The sequence below is a fragment of the Halichoerus grypus genome, chromosome 5 (assembly GCF_964656455.1).
Source record: "Halichoerus grypus chromosome 5, mHalGry1.hap1.1, whole genome shotgun sequence".
In the NCBI taxonomy this organism is placed as follows: Eukaryota; Metazoa; Chordata; class Mammalia; order Carnivora; family Phocidae; genus Halichoerus; species Halichoerus grypus.
This window is the reverse complement of record NC_135716.1, coordinates 154666698-154687304: the sequence shown is the minus strand read 5'-3', so window position 1 is coordinate 154687304 and position 20607 is coordinate 154666698. Positions and strand designations below refer to the sequence as shown.

General features: G+C 51.9%; 1 long non-coding RNA gene across 1 annotated transcript in view; it reads left to right on the top strand.

The window, feature by feature from the left end:
* LOC118523706 (uncharacterized) overlaps positions 1-18970 on the top strand; it is a 43486-nt gene extending 24516 nt beyond the window's left edge. The window contains exon 4 of the long non-coding RNA XR_004911241.2: positions 18471-18970. This is a non-coding gene — a long non-coding RNA (uncharacterized LOC118523706). The remainder of the gene's footprint in view (positions 1-18470) is intronic.
* The last annotated feature ends 1637 nt before the right edge of the window (positions 18971-20607 follow it).

The window sequence follows — 20607 nt, the reverse complement described above, 5'->3', positions numbered from 1 at the left end:
CCTGTGTCCCCACGTACCCTGGCTTCCATGTGCACACAGGGAGACAGGAGAGAGAGTGCCAGTGAGAGTTCAACCTCTCTGGTGTCTCTTCTTATAAGGACACTAATTCTGTCAGATCAGGACCCCACCCTCATGAGCTCATTTAACCTTAATTACTTCCTTCAAGGCCCCATCCCTTAATTCAGCCATACTAGGGGTTAAGGCTTACAACATAGGAAATTGTGTCGGGGCGGGGGGGAGATACAGTCAGACCATAACAGACACTTATGCTTATATTTCTTTTAAAAGGTTTTATTTATTTATTAGAGAGAGACAGAGAATACAAGCAGGGGAAGCGGCAGAGGGAGAGGGAGAAGCAGGCTCCCCGCTGAGCAGGCAGTCCCATGTGGGACTCCATCCAGGACATTGCGCTCATGACCTGAGCCGAAGGCAGACGCTTAACCGTCTGAGCCATCCAGGCGCATCCAAGCTTGTGTCTTCATGGAATCAGCTCAACTAGGGATTAATACTCTCTGTGACAGGTGAGGACACGGAGGCTCATAGATGAAGTGACTTGTCCTATTAACTCCCCTAGCTAATGAGTGTCAGAGTGGAGGTTCAAAGCCAGGCTGGTCTGCCCCGGAAGCCCACACTGCTTCCACGGGCCCAGGCTCGGCTAGAACTCCACAGGCAGGGCTCCAGCTTGCCCTGCACACACCGCAGCACTGCGTCTGCTTCCCCCAGCAGCGCCGACTCAGAGCTCCCAGTCCCTCTACAGCGGCGCCCTACCTTCAGCCCTCAAGAGCTCCTCGCTCTCAGGGGTCTTGAAGAAGGCAGTCACTGAAGGAGGAAGACAGGGGTCCCTGTGCGGGGCTTCCTTGTGTCTGCACTGGCTGGATCCCTCAGGGGCTGGGGCTCTGATGAGAACGACCTGGGGAGGGGCCTTCTCCCCTCCACTCCGCTGGGGGATTAGGGGACTTTCAGTTGAGGTCCAAGCACGACAACCTCCATAGGGGATCCCTGGCAGTCTCACATTCTGGACCTCAGTTTCTTCATCTGTCAAATGGGGGGATTCGTTTCACTTGTCAGATATGTTTCAGGCCTGAAGCTCTGTGACTTAAAATACTATCATCACGACCAAAGCCACCTGGCTAACAGAGTGCTTTCGCTCATCACTGCTATTCAGGGAACACCTGCTTCCACTGCCAGGTACTTGCCCGTGGGTTGGGCAAAACCGGTAGCAGAGGGCCCGGAGAGGTGGCGGCGACCCAATTCCTGCCCTGGGAGGACCGCCAGTGCAGGTATGAAGGTAGATATACAGCGAGGGGCGGGTAGGAAGGTGCGCAGAGTGAACAAAGAGCCCTGGGTGCTGAGGAGGTGGCTGAGGGGGAGGGGCTCTGGGGGGGGAGGAATGTGACCCCACCTTCAGGAATGCAATGAAGGCATTTTTGTCTCCATTTTACAGTTAAGGAAACTAAAGCTCAGAGAGAGAGAAATGACTGCTAAGGCCACGCAGCTGGGAAGTGGCCTTCATTTCAGGTCTTTGTCTTTTGGCATAGTTTGCCCTATGCTATTGGGGACACTGAGTTGAGGATGGGAAGGAATGTGACCCAGGCACTGCAGATGCCCGTGAAAAGTTCTCAGCCTGGGACGATGGACAGTCCACACACCCCCAGCTCCAGATATTCAGAGAGCACAGCTCGGCCACCTGTCAATTGTCAGGCCTTGGCCCCAGGAGTGGAGGGGCTGAATCCAAGTGTTTCCCCGGCCCCTGGGGAGCTGAAGCACACACGAGGGTCAGAGCAGTGACAATCCACAAAAAGTCTCAACCTGCTGAGGGTTTTCAACCCACATAAACTCATGGCCTCGGACATTCATTCAATCATCCACTCATTGATTCTTTCAGTCCATCACCACATGGTACTGAGTCACCTGTGTATCTAGCCCTGTGTCTGTTTGGGGAGCCTTCCCTCCCTCTTTGGACACTAATCCCCAGACCTCTGCGCCTGGGCTGCAGTCCCAGGTCTGCATTTTTGTCTGTAACTGTTGCTCCATGCCTGGGGCAGGCAGGGCAGGTATGAAGGGGCCTGGTCTCTTGTCTTTCTGGTTGACCTAAGGGAGATTGGCCAGGCTAGCTGAGCTCTCTGAAGCTTCTCTCTGCTGCTCCCAGAGCTCCCTCTCCAAGGAACGGAGACTCTATGCCAGGTTGCCAGTGAGAGGTATTTGTGAACACAAGGGCCCCACTCCCTAGATCTGCAGATTAGGTCCAACGCAGAAGGGCAGAAGTGGAGAGGCCAGATCCCAGGGCTCAGCCCTGTTCCCCACTATACTGATAAGGCAGAGGCAACGACTGCGCCTCCCCCCAAATGGAAGGGGCCCAGCCTTCTCCTTTGCGGTTCTCTGGTTCTCCGGTGGCCTACAAATCTACCCTGGGTGGTCCTCTGGCTTTGCCGTTAGCTGCTTTGATGGGGGATGGCCGGTGGGTGTGGCGGGGGAGAGCAGCCGCTCCCGGTCCCGAAAACATTCCCTCTCAAATTGCTTTTGATCTCCAGTGAGCCAGGCCCCATTCTTCTCCCCCATCTGCCCCTGGATTGCCCTGCACCGAGGACAAAGTGAAGGAGGAGCGGAGGCCAGCGAAGGGGGAAGAGTGAATTGGAGGGATAATGCAAAGGATCATTCTGGGATTCATTCTCTAACCCTTCGGGACAGTCGGGATCTCTTGCTGGGGCGCACGCCCCGACGTGTGCGTGTATGAGATCAGGGGTGGGCGCGGGTCCGTGGGACTACACACACGTGCACGCGGGATTGTGAGCGAACACGAGGGCGTCCTGTGGGCACGAGGACACACAATGGTGGCGCCACGGCTAGCTTCAGAAGGCGTTGTTTCCCCACTAACCTCCATTGGCGCCACCCTCCCCCTCCCTTTGATGAGGACAAGACAGGACAATCTTGCGTAAAGAGCCGCTTGGAGACCGGTCCATCTAGGTTGGCTCCTAGATAAGACATTCCGGAGCGCAGACGTGTGTCTGTGATGTTCTTGTACACCGAATTCCGCTTAGAGGTCTGGGGCGGAGTCCTCGTCCTCACACTGAGGGTGGTGGTGCGGTCGGGGCAAGCGTGAGTACTGGGGAGCCCTGCCCGCGCCTCCCCTGCAAAACCCGGGACTGAGCATTTCACCACCCGCTCGCCCCGGGCCCGGCCGCCGGCCTCGTCCCTGCGAGCAGCACCCCCCCACGTCTGAGTCCAGACGGGCGGACCGAGGCACCGGGAGCCCGCCGCCTTCCTCCCGGTGCACTAGGCAGCCCCGCCCCTTTGGGTCCGCGGAGCCCCGGAGGCGCGGGCGGCCGGGCAGGTAGCGGGCAGGCGCCGCCCCGCCCGCTGCTCGGGCCCCTTGTCACCTGCCCGGGCGCGCAGAGCCGACGAGCGCTACGTGCGCGGGCTGCGGGCTGGCCGGGGGCGGGGGCAGGGGGCGCGGGGCCCTCCTGCGCAGCTGGGCCCGGGGCTGGCCCAGGCGGCCCTTCCCCCTCCTTCGTCCTGCCCCTCCCTCATGCGTGCCCCCCTCGCGGCGGCGGCGGCGGCCTCTGAGCCTCCTTGAGACAGCACTTCGCTTCCCAGGCGGGGTTCCCGCGACCCCTTTGAGCGCGGGTCCCGCCTTCCCCGGCCCCCCCACCCCCGCCGGCCGCCTGACTACCTTGCACCCCAAGGCCCAGCTCGACGGCTGCTTCTGGGAAGCCCCTCTGACCCCCGGTTTTAGTCACTGTCCTCGGGGCGCCCTCGGGGCGGCTCTGATCACTCGGGTTGAGGCTTGCGCGCCCTCCACCTGCAGGGCGGGGCCCAGCACACTGCCCGGCCCAGGCCCCACCGCCACACTGGTGTCCTCAGTGCGGGAGCGAAGGAGTCAAGTCGGAGAGGGGCAGAAAGGAGAGCCGGGCGGGGGCCGCTGCCCGAGCTGATGTGGGAGCTTCCCTGTTAGTCCTGGCACCGACCCTAGGGACTCCTTGGGTGCCCTAAGACCCTTCATTTACACCTCAGCCAGAACCTCTGCCCCCCAGCCTTGGCTCAAGCTGTCCCTTCTGCCTGAGACACTCTCTTCAGCCACAGTTGCAAACTAGGCCCTGCCAAGGCCCATGTCTCCTGGGAAAGCCATGCCTGCTCCTTGGGGCTTTGTGGTGATCTGTGCACCTGAACTTCGTGCCACATGCTTTACACATAATGTTACATGTCCGCCTCTTTATGACCCTGCCAGATAGGGAGGTGACAGCTTTCAAGTGACCCACCCGGGGTTTGAGCTCTGTGCTAGAAAGACATCAAACTTCAAAAAGACATCAAAAATGAGCTCTTTCTCCCACCTCACACAGTGGCCTTGCTCTCCCAGGCCTTCCTTTGGGGACAGTTCCTCTGAACTGCTCCCCATCTCCCCAAGTCCTCCTCCTTTCAGGCCAGAACAGGGCAGGGCCGGGATTCTTGCTCTAGGGCTAGGTCAGTCTGGGTCCTCTGTGGCTTTGGGCCTCCTTGAGGAATTTCAGGGGTGAGCGTGCAGGGTGTGGAGAGAGGTGAGGTGCGAGCTGCAAGAATGTGGGGCTTCCAGACAGAAGGCAAGCAAAATGTAGAGAGGGCAGTGCAAATGGGCTGTCCTGGGAAAAAGCCCTGGGAAGCAGGGGCTACTTTGAATGACAAAGGTTCCCTGGGGAGCAGAGGAAGGCTCGGGAGGGTGGGAATGTGGGAGGAGGAGGGTCAGAAGGGCGGGGAGGAAGCTGCCCAAGGGCTCCCATCTGCAGCGGCCCTTTCAAGTCCTGCTAAACCCGTAACAATGAGAGGAACTGACCTGTGGACACCAGGGGCAAAGGATGATTAACGTAATTCACCGAGGAAATACAAAAACCTTATGAAAATGTCAGAAATCCCAAAGTACAAATGAAAAGGAGATTCCGGCTTTTCTTATCTATAGGATTGGTCAAGATAAAAATAATGAAAACACCAGATGTTGGTAAGATGTGGGGGGAAGCCAGGGCCTTTTTCTCTGATGAGGAGGTCAATTGTACGTTTCTGCACCACCATTTGACAGTATGTATGAAAGCTTTTAAAAGAGTTATACTTTGATTTAGCAACTCTACTTCCAGGATGCGCCCTAAAAATCAAAGATTATTTATCCCAGCCTTATTTTTTTTTTTAAAGTTTTTATTTATTTATTCATTCGAGATACAGAGATACAGAGAGAGAGAGAGAATATGAGCAGGGGGAGAAGTAGAGGGAAGGGGAGGAGCAGGCCCCCCGCTGAGCAGGGAGCCCGATGCGATGTGGGGCTCGATCCCAAGACCCTGGGATCATGACCTGAGCCGAAGGCAGACGCTTAACCATCTGAGGCACCCAGGTGCCCCTATCCCAGCCTTATTTATAACCGGGGTAAATTGGAAGTTTCCCAAATTCTCAGCGACAGAGACCTGGGTAAATAGACTATGCCACATTTGTAGAAGGAAGGCTGTGGGGAAATTAAATCTCACACTCTGGAAGAATATTAAAGAGATGAGGAAACACTCAAGATATGCTAGTAAGTGAAAAGGGGAAGTTATGAAACAGCACGACTCCAATTTTATACAATGTCTATATAAATATGCGTAACAGCTGCCATGGATAGTGCGGGGCTGGGTGCTCTTCCATGTGCAAAGAACTTCACTCAGTCTCTCACAGAAGCTTCTCAGCAGCCTCCCAAAGGGAAATTCTGCTAACTGCATGGGGAAAAAGACTTTGAGTGAATTAACCCAGATCATAAAGGATTTTGAATGTTACTTTGTGCTTTGCTTTCCCCAACAGAGGTGGGAAGGCAGCAGAGACCTTTAAACAGGTAAGCAACAGGTGAAAACATCATCTCTGAAGTTTAGGAAGACGGTGGTGTAGCAGTTTGGATGATGGGCTGGAGAAGCCAAGAGGTAGGGAGACGTGTTGCAGGGTTTGGATAAGACAGGGCGACAAGGCCTGGGGATGGAGAGAACGCTGCGGGGACAGCGGGGGCACAGCCTTGTGAGGTACTTAGGTGATTGACAGCATGTTGGGAGAAACAGAGGCAGGTTTGTGGCCCGTGGTGCCAACCAGCAGAAGAGGAGGAGCCAGTGTGGGGGGCGAATAAGCTAAATCTGGTTTGGGGTCGGTCAAGGGTCAGAGGAAGAAGAGGTGCTCTGGAAAGGGTCTTGAGAAAGATCCAAGAGGTAGAAAACCAGGACGACCCAGCTCAAAGAAGCCCCGGGAGGAGAGTGTGAAAGGGAATGTGAGCAATAGTACAACAAGAGTGCCTGCTTCTGCATGGGGCCAAGATGGTGTCTCTGTCTGCGCCCAGCTAGAGGGTCCCCCAGGCCCTCCCTGGGCTTCCTGCCTCCTCACCTGGGGGCTCTGTGTATTCTTTGGTCACCCCAAGGCCTTCCCTCCCCCACCTGGGGGCCATCATCATTCTGCCTGCCCTCCAGCAGGATTTGGAGCTTCAGATGAGAGACCAGAGACAGTGCTTTATGATCTCTGACTCAGTCTTTCTAAGTCTCAGGCTCTTCCGCAGCTAGTTGGTTATGTTTTCTCTTGTCTTTGGTGGCTGCTTGGCTCACCTTTTTCTCCTCCGATGATGTCTCTGTTCTGACTTGTTCCATGGCCCGCTGTTACTCAGTGGCTGGCCTATCCCTGGTTTTGCTGTCAGCCATTCAGCCCTGATTTATTGAGGGCGACTCTGCTCTGGGGCCTGCTCCTCCCCTCCCTCTCCCGCATCTTGAAGGTCTTCCTTCTTCTCTACCATCTTTCCCCCCAAGAGACCCAAGTTTCGACCATAATTTCAAAGAGGAACAAAACTTCCTCGTCTACCTACTCCTCCTCCAGCTCCTTCTCTATTTGCATTCCTTCCTAACCAAGTCTCTCCAGTAATTATCTAATTTCTTCATCTTCCCTTTGTCCTCTTTTTTTTTTTTTTTTTTAAGTCTTTCACTGTCTCTCTTTGTTTTCTCTCTTTGTCTCTTAATTCTTGCAGTCAGGCTTCTGCTCCCACCTGTCAGCTGAAACTTTTTGTAATGATCACTGTTGTGGGTTAAATGCTGGTTCCCATAGGATATGTCCAAATTCTAACCCCTGGAACCCATGAAGGTGAACTTATTTGGAAAAGGGGTCTTTGCAGATGTAATTAAGTTAAGGATCTCAAGATGAGATTCGCTGGATTTAGGGGGTGGCAGGCATGTTTACAAGAGAAAGCCAGGGAGATCTGGGACTGAGGCACAGAGAGGAAGGCCACATGACGCCAAGGCAGAGGTCATAGTTACGCAGCCACAGTCACGAGACACCAAGGATTGACAGCATCCACCCGAAGCAAGGAGAGAGGCATGAATCAAGTCTCCTTCAGAGGCTCAGGAGGATCCAACCTGCCAATATCTTCATTTCAGACTTCTGGGCCTCCAGAACTGTGAGACAACACATTTCTGTTGATTTAAGCCACCCAGTTTGCCGTGATTTATTATGGCTGTCCAAGAAACTGATTCAGTAATAATACTAGCCGCCAACGTTTATGGAGTGTCTACCCTGTGCCTGGCCCGGTTCTGAAAGCTTTACACGCATTATTTCATTGAATTCCCACCACCAACCCAACGACATGGGCACGCAGTAATAAAAGCAATGTCAACAAAAGCAGTTAGGGAGAGTTTGCCATGTCTTTGGCATTTAAAAATTGAACCTCCACCTGAGCAGGATGTTTTATTTTTTTCTCTTTTATAGATGAGGAGCCCGCAGGCCCAAAACTTACGTAACTGCCCAAGGTTACACAACGAGTATGTAGTGATGCCAGAATTCCAACCCTGGTACCTCCCGTGGGTGCCCTTCACCACTTTGCACTTCTTCTCAGGCTCCTGACAAAGAGGGAACCCAGGAGGCTGATGGGCGGACTGAGCCAGGGGTGGATTTTGTACAATTGCCGGGCTGGAAGGGGCCAAGGGGCTGGTGAGTTTGGGGGAAAGACTGTGGGGCTGAGCAAGTAGGTCTGGCTGAAGGAGGAGGAGATGGAGGTCTTGATAACCTCCAACGACATAAACCCTTGGAGCAACAGAGTGAGAGAAGTATCTGTGGCCACCCTGAGGACCCTGGCCTTTAAGATCCCAGAGCCCGTGCAGTTCTGAGCGATGGTAAGGTCTAGTTGTGGCCATGGGAGTAAGTGATCGAACCCAAGTGGGGCAGCAGGGGTGGTGAGGGGTGGGCAGGGAGATTGTCAGTTGACCCCACTGGGTCAAGAAACCTGGAAGACAAAGATCATACCATAACTGATAGACTGCTCTGGGAGTTCAAAGGGTTGAGCCATCACTCTTTGTTCTTATCATGAAACAAATGGAACCTGAGCTGGTTCTTGAAAAACAGATAGGAGATGACGAACATGAAAGCCAGAAGGGCTTCTAGGTAACAGGCACAGCAAGAACAGAGACATGGAAGGCCAACGCATGAGGCATCCAGTTTATAGTTGAAGTTGGCTCTAGTTAAGAGTGTGTGAAAGTGTATGATGGGACTTGAACTTTGAAAGTGTCCTAATTTGGGAACCCTGCAAAGCAGACGCTGAATCAAAGATTCGGGTGCAGGTACTATATTTAAGAGGGTGTCCCCAGGAAGCCTGGTGAAGGAGTGGGGAAGAGAGAGAGAAGGGAGGAAAGCCAGTAAAAGATGAGCAAGTTGCCTCTTGGGTAGCTGGGGCTTAGTCCCACAGGAGACCTCTGAGAAACTGTAGAACACACTGCAGAAGTGTCCCACGAGGGGACAAGGAAGCTGGAACATTTGTCCACCCAATCCATCAGTCCTCTGATCCTGCTGCCACAGAAAGCCCTTGGGCAGAGACCAGCCACTCTTCGTCACCAGGCCACAGTGAGTTAAAAACCACCATTCTGAGCAAGCATTTAGAAAGATTTTGCAGCAATTTGACTTCCAAGTGTGAAATACGAAAAGATGGGTCTGAGACGTGTTGTCAATAATTTGGGAAACATTACTCTATCTAGTTATTTCTTGAATAAAGGCATGAGCCAAGGAAACCATGGTGGCACTGGTGGGTCCTCTCTGGGGAGGCCCAGGTGGGCAGAATGTCCATCCCACCACTCAGATGGTGGTTTTGTCACTTTGCCAGCCAAGAGAAGCCTTCCTAGGAACCCTACCCTTAGCAGAGGCCACTGCAGGCTATGTGTCTCTCCTGCCTACCAGAAGGTCAGGCAGCGAGGATCAGGCCCAAGCAGCTCCAGTGCCCAAGGGCTCTTGGTTCTATTCCATCTGGAAACTTGTGGCTGATTCTGCCCAGAGCCTGTGGGCAACTCACACTTTCAGCCAGGGCCCCACCTGCCCCCATGCTTCCAAAATGTGCCCCAGAGGGAGGGTGATGGCTGACAGGAGCTGTCCTTGAAAAGCCACCCTAAGACCAGACAGTTTATTTTTAAGTGGGGGTGGAAGGTCAGCTCCCATCTTGACAGTGGATCCTTGAGCTGGCACCAGGGATGTGGCATGACTCCTACCCTTGCTTCCCTGCCTTGGCTGGAAACGCTCCGATCCAAGGTCTTGGGTCAACAGAGCAGTTCCAGGCACGAGTATTCCTCAAAGCCAAGATGACTCAGGTTGTCAAGCGTGGGCCAAAGAAGAGGCCCAGAAGCCAGTTCAGTCTTTTCATGAGGTTTAAAAATCCTCCACCCTGGCTACGCTTTCATTTACCTGTTCTATCGTGCCTGGTGCAGTGAAGAGAGAGCCCCGATGCCCTGGGTTACAAGCTCAGTTCTGCTATTTTGCTGAGTAACTGGGGAGGGGGGAGCGCGCTGTTCACAAAACCTTTCTGTATCTCAAGGACCACATTTGGAAAAGGATAGAACACCCACCTCATAGCCCAATTCTGAGGATGAAAGGAGATAACGCTCTAGAGCCTCTAGTACTCACGGCCCTCAGACTATGGGAGTAGATATGAGAATGTTTCCTTCCCTTTCCTGGCAGCTGGAGAAACAGATAAGAACCCTGGCTTGGAGTCAGATGGACAGGTTCTTGCTCAGGCTCAGTCATCTCTAGCATGTGGCCATGGGTAAGTTTCTTAGCATCTCTGAGCCTCAATGACCTCATCTATAAAGAGCAAAAGACCTACTTGCAAAAGTTCTCACGGAGGATTAAATGCACAGAAGAGCATGGCATACAGTAGATGCTCCCTGTATGCTCATTCATTGAACCCTTACCATTATTAGTAGTTCTGGAGACTAGGCCCACTAGGACAGGCATTGAGGATACAATGCTGAACAAAGACCCACTCTCTTGCTTAGGAACTCAGTGAGGGAAATGCTGTTGTAAGGGAAACAGATAAGCATACAGATAATCAAGTCACAACATGGCACTACTACAAAGAGAGCTATAGAGTGCTAAGTGAAGATGTGACAAGATAATTTGACCAACTTGGGGAAGTCAGGAGGGCTTCCCCGAGGAAGTGATACTTGAGCCAAGGTCTGCAGCATGAGTGGGAAAAACATTCCAGACAAGAAACAACATGTGCAAAGCCCTGTGAAGAGGGGATCTAGTAAGTAAAAGGGACTCAAAAGAGGCCAGTGTGGTGAGAGCCCAGGAATGGAGGGAGTGTAGGATGCTGTGGGGCTGGAGAGGAGAGGGGAGGCCCCACCTCACAGGCCTTGAAGTAGAGATAGAAAATTCAAGAGAAAGAAGGGATAATAAGAAATACAAGGTTTCTAGGAAAGAGTGAAGGGAGAGCACTAAAATCCAGGTGGAAATGTCAACCTTTGATGAGAAAGTCAGCTTCCATGTTGAAATAGAAGAAAAAGAGATGAGTAGAGGTGTAGAGGGGTGTGTGTGTGTGTGTGTGTGTGTGTGTGTGTGTGTGTGTGGATGGAGTTTTCTTTCTCTGTCAAGTAGAAGGTAGGATCACCACTGAGAATGAGAGCAGAGGAAGCTGGTTTGAGGAGTGTGGTGAAGGTGTGACAAGGCCATTGGAGAGTGGTTGATTACTGGGCAGTGTCCAAGGCCCATTTGAGGTGAGGGTTCCAGAGTCCTGGGAAAGCCCTCTGCCCTGTGGTGTGTAGCTCTCAGCTGTGTTTGGCTGCCGGGCACAGAAAGCCACAGGAAGCAGATGGGGAGGGGTTTGCTCAACCAGTCGATAGAAAGACAGAAGGGCAAGAGAATTCATGGCATTGGCAAGACTATCATTGAAATGTTGGACCTTGACTCTGAACTGTAATAAAGGAGGACATGGCCCACACCTGGTAGAATGGCCATCATCCAAAAGACAAGATAGAACAAGTGTTGGTGAGGATGCGGAGAAAAGGGAACACTTGTCCACCATTGGTAGGAATGTAAATTGGTGTAAGCACTATGGAAAACAGTATGGAGGTTCCTCAGAAAATTGAAAATAAAACTACCCCATCACTCAACAATCTCACTCTGGGTATATATCCAAAAGAAACGAAAACAAGATCTTGGAAAAGGTACGTGCACCCCCATGTTCACTGTAGCGTTATTCACAATAGCCAAAATATGGAAACAACCTGAGTGTCCATCTATTGATGAATGGACAAAGAAGAGTTGGTGTGTGTACAATGCAATATTATTCAGCAGTGAAAAAGACGGAAGTCCTGGCTTTTGTGACAACACAGATGAACTCTGAGGGCATTATGCTAAGTGAGATAGTCAGAGAAAGACAAATACAGACGGTATCACTTATATGTGGGATCTAAAAACAAAACAGTTAAACTCATAGAAACAGAGTAGAGAGGGGAGGCCCGGGGCTGGGGGTGGGGGGAAGGGCATGAAGAAGAAGAGATGACTGACGCACTAGAAGAACATAGAGGGCCAGTGGCTGGAGAAGCTGGTGTAATGGACAGTTGCAGGGGACCCAGGTGGTGTGTGTGGTCTGTTGGTAGATGTTCAAGTTGTGATTTTAGAGCTGGAGCCATGACGGTTGTCAGCAGGGTCCAAGGCGAGGCTATGGGAGGTGGTGCATGATGGGGTGGGAGAACGGTGAATGTATCTGTGGGGTCATCTGAGCTACTTTCTTTCTCCAATTAGCCCAACAGCCTGCCTTTTCTTTCATCCTTTGGTGTACAACCACCTTGCCCCAAGCCTCTCTACTTCTTCAGGCTTCCTTCATGTTTCAGCTCAGAATGTCCTTCCACCAGGAAGTCTTTCCTAACTCTTACTCCAGGAGGGGTCCCTGTGAGAATTAAACATCCTGGGAGATAGAGAGACCCCACACCATCATCACCACCAACACACCTCGGCTGTGTTCCTGAATGTTCCCCACCCAGGTTGAAACCCCACGGCAGGCAGTTGTTATAATTATTCTGAGTCATCAGAAATGACAGTTCTTGGGGCACCTGGGTGGCTCAGTTGGTTAAGCATCTGACTTTTGATTTTGGCTCAGGTCATGATCTCAGGGTCGTGAGATCGAGCCCCATGTGGGGCTCTACGCTTAGCAGGGAGTCTGCTTAAGATTCTCTCTCACCCTCTCCCTCTGCCCCTCCCTTGCTCCTTTCTCCAAAAAAAGAAAGAAAGAAAGAAAGAAATGACAGCTCCCATCCACTGAGGGTTTATCACATGTCAGGCTCTGTGCTGAGCTTTAATACACATTTCCCTGCCTCATCCGCATTTCTCAATAATTTTCTGAGTAGGTGAGAGCATCACACCCTCTTTTTCAGATGGAGAAGACTGCAAGAGGGAAGAGCTCTTGCCCAGGGCGTATAAGCAAGGAGTGGTTTGGCTCATCTTTGCACCTCTACTCCCAGAGCGGAGGGGAGCCATGGGTGAGCCACACAGGAGTTCTGTCTGATGCCCAGCCCCTTCCCCCCCACTCAAGGTGAGCAGTTTGAGTCATAGCAGACCCTCCACAAGGGGTCCACATGGACCTCAGCTTCCCCAGAAGCACAGAATCAGGTATAGAAGGGCTCTCCAGGGTGAGCCTAGTCCAGCTGCCCTGTCCATGCTGAGACCCTTGTTATGGACTGAATGTTTGTCCCCCCTAAATTCATATGTTAAAGCCCTAACCCTGCATGCAATGTGATGGTATTTGGAGCTGGGGTCTTTGGGCCATCATTAGGTTTAGATGAGGTCACAAGGGCAGGGCCCTCATGATGGGGACAGTGCCCTTATAAGAAGAGACACCAGAGCCCCCGTTTCTTTCCCCCTCCCTCCCCATGAGCAGGCACCCAGGAAAGGCCATGTGAGGACACAGAGAAGAAGACTATCTGCAAGTCAGGGAGAGCTCACCAGAAACCAAATTGTCTGACACCTTGATTTTGGACTTCCCAGCCTCCAGAACTGTGATAAATAAAGCCACTCGATCTGTGGTGTTTTGTTTTGGCAGTCCTAGCTGACAAATACAGCCCCTTTTCCACATCCTCTCAAGTGCTCACCCTCTTTGCCCCTGGGAACAGGGAGCGCACTGCTTCCCTGCGGCAGCCGTCCCTCTCTCGGAAGAGGGGTGCCTGGTGACAAGTCCTTCTTTGGCGGGGAGGAAATCTGCCCACCAGGGCTTCCACACAACAATCCCAGCTCTGTCCTCTGGACCCACAAGGAACAAGCCATTCTCTCTTCCCCGACACCCCTCCAGATACCTGCAGGCAGAGACCATGACCATCCCACCCACTTTAGGTTCCACGGGGACAGGGGCCATGTCTCTCCTGTTTATTTCCACGTCCCCAGCACCTTGCACAACGCTTGCCCCAGAGGAGGAGCCTTATCCGTATTTGCTAGTTGAATGAACAAAACTAGTTCTCTTTAGGTTAAGTATTTCTAGTTCCTTTAACTGTACCTCCAAGAACCTGGTTTCAAGTCTTTTCTTTGTTCTCTTTCTTTACCATGTTTCTATGCTAATTTTCCAGAAACTGAATTTTCATTCCTGTAAAAGAACGAGGTGTTGGTTCTCACCACTTGATAAATTGTCAAACATTCCTCCTCCACCATCCCTGTTCCTGTACTCTTCTCCCTTCTTTATCTTTCTGTGTCACACAGACTCCCTGCGAGAGCGACTTTGTAAAAAGCAAACAAAGGAGAAAGAAAAGCTGACACTCCTGAGTGTTCCCTAATGCTACCACAGAGGTGCTCCCTGCTGTGCAGAGGAGCCTTGTCAAGGAAAGGAGAGGCAGGGGACAGAGCTCGGGAACCTGGGAACCCGGTAGGACAGAGAGCAAATCTCATTCCCCTCATTCCAGAGCTGTGTGACCTGGGGCGGGTGGCAACCTCTCTGAGCCTCAGACTCCTTGTCAGTAAATAACACCTACCTCCTGCCCCCACCTCAAGTGGAGAGTCACTGAGACCGTTGATACCCGCGACAGCGCCCTGAACAGGGTACCCAGCACAGGGTGCTCCAGAAGGCTGATGATAGTGAAGGAGATGGAGGGAGGCAGTTCGTGGGTCCTACAGTGGAAGGGTGACAGCGTTTCTGTGGGGAGGAGCTGGGTTCAAATCCCAGCTCACTGCCTGACTAGCTGGGTCACCTTGGATAGGCGGTTTTCCTTCTCTGAGCCTCAGTGCCCTCATCTGCAAAAATGGGAATGCAAGGTAGTTGGGAGTGCTCACTGAATGGGGGGCACAAAAGTCCCTAGCGTTGTGACAGATCCCCAACAGATGTTTGCTCTCTGCCCTTTCATATGTGGTGTGAGCTCCCGTGTCTCCCTCTCAGCGAGTCGCTCAGAAGGAGAGGCTGATGCCCTGGCACAGACACACACAGCTGCATCACCATGGAGAAAAAAGTGCAGGTACACGGGGCTGCCGGAAGGAGGGTGTGCCTGGTAAAGCGGGAAGCCAGTCCCCGGGTGTGCTGACACCCCTTTTCCAGGTGCACCCCGCCATCTTCACAGCAATATTGTTCTGGGCCCAATGAACTTGCTGCTGAACGGAACTTAAAGTGGTACCTAGTACCTGCACATAGTAACACTTGACTGTTTCTTGAGTGAATAAATGAATTTTAAGTGAAAAAAAGAGCCAGTCTTTTTTTTTTTTCTTTTTGACTGGTAGGCCTAAGTCCCTATTCATCCTGCATTCATGAATATTTTTAAATTACAAAAGAAATACATGTGGATTCTAGAAAAGATAATTAGAAAATACAGTTGATCAAAAAACAAAAATAAGGGGTGCCCGGCTGGCTCAGTCAGTAGAGCACGTGACTCTTGATCTCAGGATGGTGAGTTCAAGCCCCACACTGGGTGCAGAGATTGCTTAAAAAAAATCCCACGCAGTCCTCCTGTCCAGCTATAACAACTGGTATTAACAATTTGCCATTAGATCCTCCCAGGCACCCCTCTAAACAAACCCATTGAAATATCAGTCAAGGCATATGGTTTGGGAACTGGTTTTGTTTTTCCTTTTCACTTAATGATACTGTAGATGTCTCTCCATGTCATTGGAAATTTTTCTAAGACATTTTTAGACTTTACTATTCACTATTTTAGATTTTACTATGAAGCTATACAATAGATTTACTATTTCCTTATTTATGTGTATTTATGATTCCATTGAATGAATGTTCCATAAGCAAATCTTTTATCATTTAAAAGGCAAACATTTAAAAAAAATCCCTCTCGATAATCGTGTCTGTAACTCTGTCCCCCAGTATTTGATCTGTTCTTAACAAGGCTGGATGGGCACTGGCCATTTGTGGATGTCCACGTCTTACTTATACATAAGCCCCGTCCTGCTGATCCGTCCTGCAGGAGCTGAGCTGTGGGCAGTGTGCGTGCCGGAGAAAAGTGGGCCTCCCGTGTCTGAGGCCTGTGGCTGCCACTCCTTAGTTTCCCCATCTGCAGAATGGAGATAGGAAGACCTTACGGAGTTGCTGAGAAGATGATCTGACTTCATATATGAAAAGTGCCGAGCATAGAGAATGTCCGGCCCGTGGTCAGTAGTCAACACATAGCAGCTGTTATTGTTAATATCGCAAAGAAGATCCGACTAGCCCCAACCTATAGATGAGGAATCACAGAGCAAACAGCTGAAGGGACTTGCCCACTGAAACAACCAGAAGAAAATCTACACTCTGGCTGGCTCCAAAGGGAACTAGAATTTGTGAAGCTTCTGTAATATACCACATACGACAGGAGGCCTTTTGCATAATTTTGCAGAGTGTCACCTGGTACTGTTTAGGGTCTAACAAATACAGGACATAGAATATCCTAAATCAGGTTGTTGTGTGGATATTGTTACCCTTGTTTAGCGGAAGAAAAATTAAGACCCACAGATGGTGAGGGATTTGCCCGAACTCCTACAATTAGCAAATAGTAGGGCTGGGACTGGAACCCTTAACCCCCGGTGCTCGCCTCTCTCGCAAGCGAATCTCAGAAGTTAAGTGGCTTGCTCACAGTGTCACCAGTTTCTGTTCTGTCATACTCCCTCCCCAAACAGTCTTGTGGAATTTTCCAGGAATCTGAGGCTGGAGGTGACCTCTGTGGTCATTAGATGCTTGGGGAAAATGACCAGGATAGCAACATCCTGACCGTCAAAAGATCACATCTCGGTGCCCAGAAGGCCAAGTAGGTGAAATGCAAGAATCCCAGGCTGGAGATCAGAAGTCTCTCTCTGCAACCCCCTCCTTCCCTGCCTGCCCTTTCCTTCTCCCGTAAACCCGGGCAGGAAGGAATTGTTGCCGTTGGCCTCAGGAAGCAGCTCACACAAAGAGACAGTGCCGCACCTTACCCCGAGCCCTCTTCTCCCCCTGTCCTCCAAATAGTGAAAGTAGGAGTAATAATAATGATCATGACAATATTTATTGAGGGATGATGATTATTATAGGACTTTTCGTGCCCTTGTTCAGCCTGGCCCTCCCAGGTCTCCTGGCCTCCCCTTCTGGTGGGTCCTGACTCTCTCACAAATACAGCAGGTGCTGTGGGACCCCTGAGTTAATCTTCACAATCACCTCTAAGGTCAGTGGCTGTCGTCATTCCTGTTTGACACAACAGGAAACTGAGGCTCAGAATGGGCGAGTGCTTTGCTTAAAGTCCTGCAGTGAAGGGGCCTCGACTGGACCCCAAGTCTGTCGGCTTGCAGAGCCCTTGATCGTAATTGGTGTCCTGGGCTGCAGAGTAAATGGTACCGGGCGCACTGTGGCGAAGGGACCTGGGACGCCACAGCTTCGTGAACGTCCTTGGAGGCAAACAGTGTCAGGAACTAGCACCTGAGATGTGATTCTGGGTCGTGGCTTCTCCCTGGTTTTCTCTGTGACCATGACTTGCCCTCTCTGTGCCTTGAGCGACCTCAGCACCACAGGGGAGCGGCTAAGAGGCTCACAGCACCGCTGGGCCGTGTGAGGGCGGCAGGGGGAGGACAGCGGCGGGGGGGGGGGGGGGGGAGCCTCTTAGCACCCTCCCGGGCCCCACCGCCAGTCTGTGGCTTCCATTCCCTGTTAAGAGGATTTATCTAAAGTTCACCTCTACCCAAAGTTAAGTTGCAATGAAAACAACACTGGGGGCGGGGAAGTATACATGAAATACTTATTTTTTTAAAAAAAGGCACTGGTCTTCAGGTCAGAAGGTCTGAGTTTTGGTCTGGACTCATTACCATGGATGTAGAGGAAGCCCAGTGTCCCCAGCTTGAGCAGGGCTCTGGGTCCAGCTCTGTCTTCTCTTTGGCCTAGTCCTGGCCAAGTGGGAGACTCACCCTGCCACACCCCTATGGTGTTTCCCTCAGCTCTTGTCCTGAAGCCCCCTAGGCTCACCTTGCTGGCTGAGCGGGTGGAGGGGCCTGGGATGCTGGGGACACAGGGATGGGGGCTCAGGTGGGCAGAGGTCGGGAAGGGGGCACAGTGCCATGAGGACAGACCGCTCCTGGCGTGGCCCTTGCGTCCCCCCCTGCGTGGTGTGGGGGGCCTGGCCGGAGATCAGAGGTCCACCCGCGTCAGCCCCGGCCGGCCCTCGCGTCAGGAGGCGCCTTCTCAGCGCAGAACAATGCGGGCTCTTTGAAGGGTTGGGCAGCAGGGGATGGGTGTTTCTCCAAACATAGGGCCTCCTTTGCAAAACAGGCTTTGATTCCCAGGCCCAGAGGCCCCAGGTGCCTGTTGGGCGGCAGGCGGGGGCTGGGGGCTTTGTTTGGCAGGAAGAGGGGACTTGGAGACTCAGGAACAAAGCCTGGGACACAGCTGGCCGGGGCTGAGGGCTGGCCTGGGCAGGCAGGTCAGGCTGGGATGCCAGTGGGGGCAGTGGTCTGTAGGTCTCGGGCCAGCCCCCTTCAGCCTGGCCACCTCTCAGCGGGGGGTCCTGGCTCTCTCACATCTGTCGAAGGGGCCGTTGAACTCCAGGCTGTCATGGTGGTCCACTGCCTCCCCACATCCCTGTTTGGGCAGGTAGGGGGCAAAACTGTAGTCTAGGACACAGAATCTAAGAGGTGCGGAGGAAGGAGCACGAGGCAGAGCCCACTGGCTTGCACTCAAACACCTAGGTCACCAAGAAGGATGATGGCTCCTACCTTCTGCCAAACACCATGCTGGGCGCTTGACAGGCATGTGTCTCTGCTTTAACCCTCATTTTCTTGCTTCACAGTGGTCTACAAGACCCCACAGGACCTCTCTGGACTCATCTCCTGGTCACTCTCACACTCGCTTGATCCACTCGAGCTGGATCAAGCTTGATCTGCCTGCTCTCAGTTCCAGAACACACCAGGCACAGTCCCATCTCCACACCCAGGATGCTCTGGCCTGGCCAACCCTTCATTCCTTCACAGGGTGGCTCAGATCCTCTGCTCACATGAGGGCCCATCTTGACCACTCTCTGCGGGGTGTGCCTTCCAGCCTGCTCATCTTTTTCTTTTCTCCTTTCTTTATTTAAAGTAAGCTCTAGGGGCACCTGGGTGGCTCAGTTGGTTAAGTGTCTGCCTTCGGCTCAGGTCATGATCCCAGGGACCCGGGATGGAGCCCTGCATCGGGCTCCCTGCTCAGTGGAGAGCCTGCTTCTCCCTCGCCCATTCCCCCTGCTTGTGTTCCCTCTCTTGCTGTGTCTCTCTCTGTCAAATAAATAAAATTTAAATAAATAAATAAATAAATAAACTAAGCTCTAGACCGAATGTTGGGGCTTGAACTCATGACCCTGAGATCAAGAGTCACATGCTCTATTGCCCAAGCCAGCCAGGTGCCCCCCAGCCTGCTCATCTTTCACGCCCCCTTCACACTGCTTTTTGCCTCTTGACATTACATATAGTCATTTAATTATTATGCTGATTATTGACTCACTCGACTCAAATGTAAGCTCCACTAGGTCAGGCCCCTTTGTCAATGTTATTCACTCACGTGCCTCGAGCACCTAGAACAGTGTCTGGTGTGTTGTAGGCACTTGCAAGGTTAATTTTATGTCAACTTGTCTAGGCCAGGGTGCCCGGTTGTCTAGTCAAACACGAGCCTGGATGTTTCTGTGAAGGTACTTGTGGATACGATTCATATTTACAATCAGTTGACTCTAAGTGAAGCAGATTACTCTTCATAATGTGTAAGTGGGCCTTGTCCAATCAGGTGAAGGCCTTAAGAGCAAAAACTGAGGTTTCCTGAAGATGAAATTCTTCTCAAGACTGCCACATAGAAACCCTGCCTGAGTTTCCCACCTGCCGGCCTGCAAAGCTCAGACTCAAGATTGCAACAGCAACTCTTCCCTCAATTGCCATCCTTCTAGCCTGCCCTATAGATATCAAATTGGTCAGCCCCTTAAAATAAGGCAAATTTGCCAATTCCTTAAGATCTCCCCTGCTCTCTATCTATCTATGTTTCTAAAACCTGTTGGTTCTATTTCTCTGGAGAGCCCTGACTAACACAGCACTCAAGAAATACTAGCATTGGACCATAAAAATTGCTGTTTTTGTGAGCAAAAAAAAAAAAAAAAAGGTTAAATATCAGCAATTTCATACGGTTCAATCTATTTGTTGAATGAATAAATGAATGAACCACAAAGCAATCATGAGGTAGGTGTTATTTCACTGATAAGAAAACCAAGATTTCGGGACACCTGGGTGGCTCAGTCGGTTAAGCATCTGCCTTTGGCTCAGGTCAGGATCCAGGGGTCCTGGGATCGAGTCCCGTGTCGTGCTCCCTGCTCAGCGAGGAGCCTGCCTCTCCCTCTGCTCGCCTCTCCCCCTGCTTGTGGTCTCTCTCTCTCTCTCTCTGACAAAAAAAGAAATAAAACTCTGATAAATAAATACAGTTTTAAAAAAAAGAAAGAAAGGAAGAAAGAAAGAAAACCGAGATTCCAAGACATAAAGCTGCTTGCTAAGAAAGGCACAGCAAATAAGGGGCAGGGCTGGGATTCAAACCTCAGACTGACTCTAAGGCTGGTGCTCCTAATAAATGCAGCAGCGTCTGCCTTCTTTAACCAAGCAGCCCACAGGGAGCCCGAGCCGGGCCGATCACCTCTGAGAACCTTAGTTGGAGAGGTCCATGAAAGAGTGGCCAGGAGCCTGGGCGAGTTTCGATGCTCCCCAGCGGCAAGCTCGGAAGCCAGCACGGAGGTGCTGGGCCAGCTGCAGCTCCCTTCATCTCAGGTATAGCTCGGGGCTGCTGGGAGCCTTCCTTGGTCCCAGGGTCTTTCCACAGCTGCTGGTGGCCCCTCTCCAGGGGAGCCTGAGGGAAGACTGACAGAAGGGCATCACCCTTGTCTCACCAGAAATGGAGGCGCCCAGTCGGGGAAGGCAGCATGG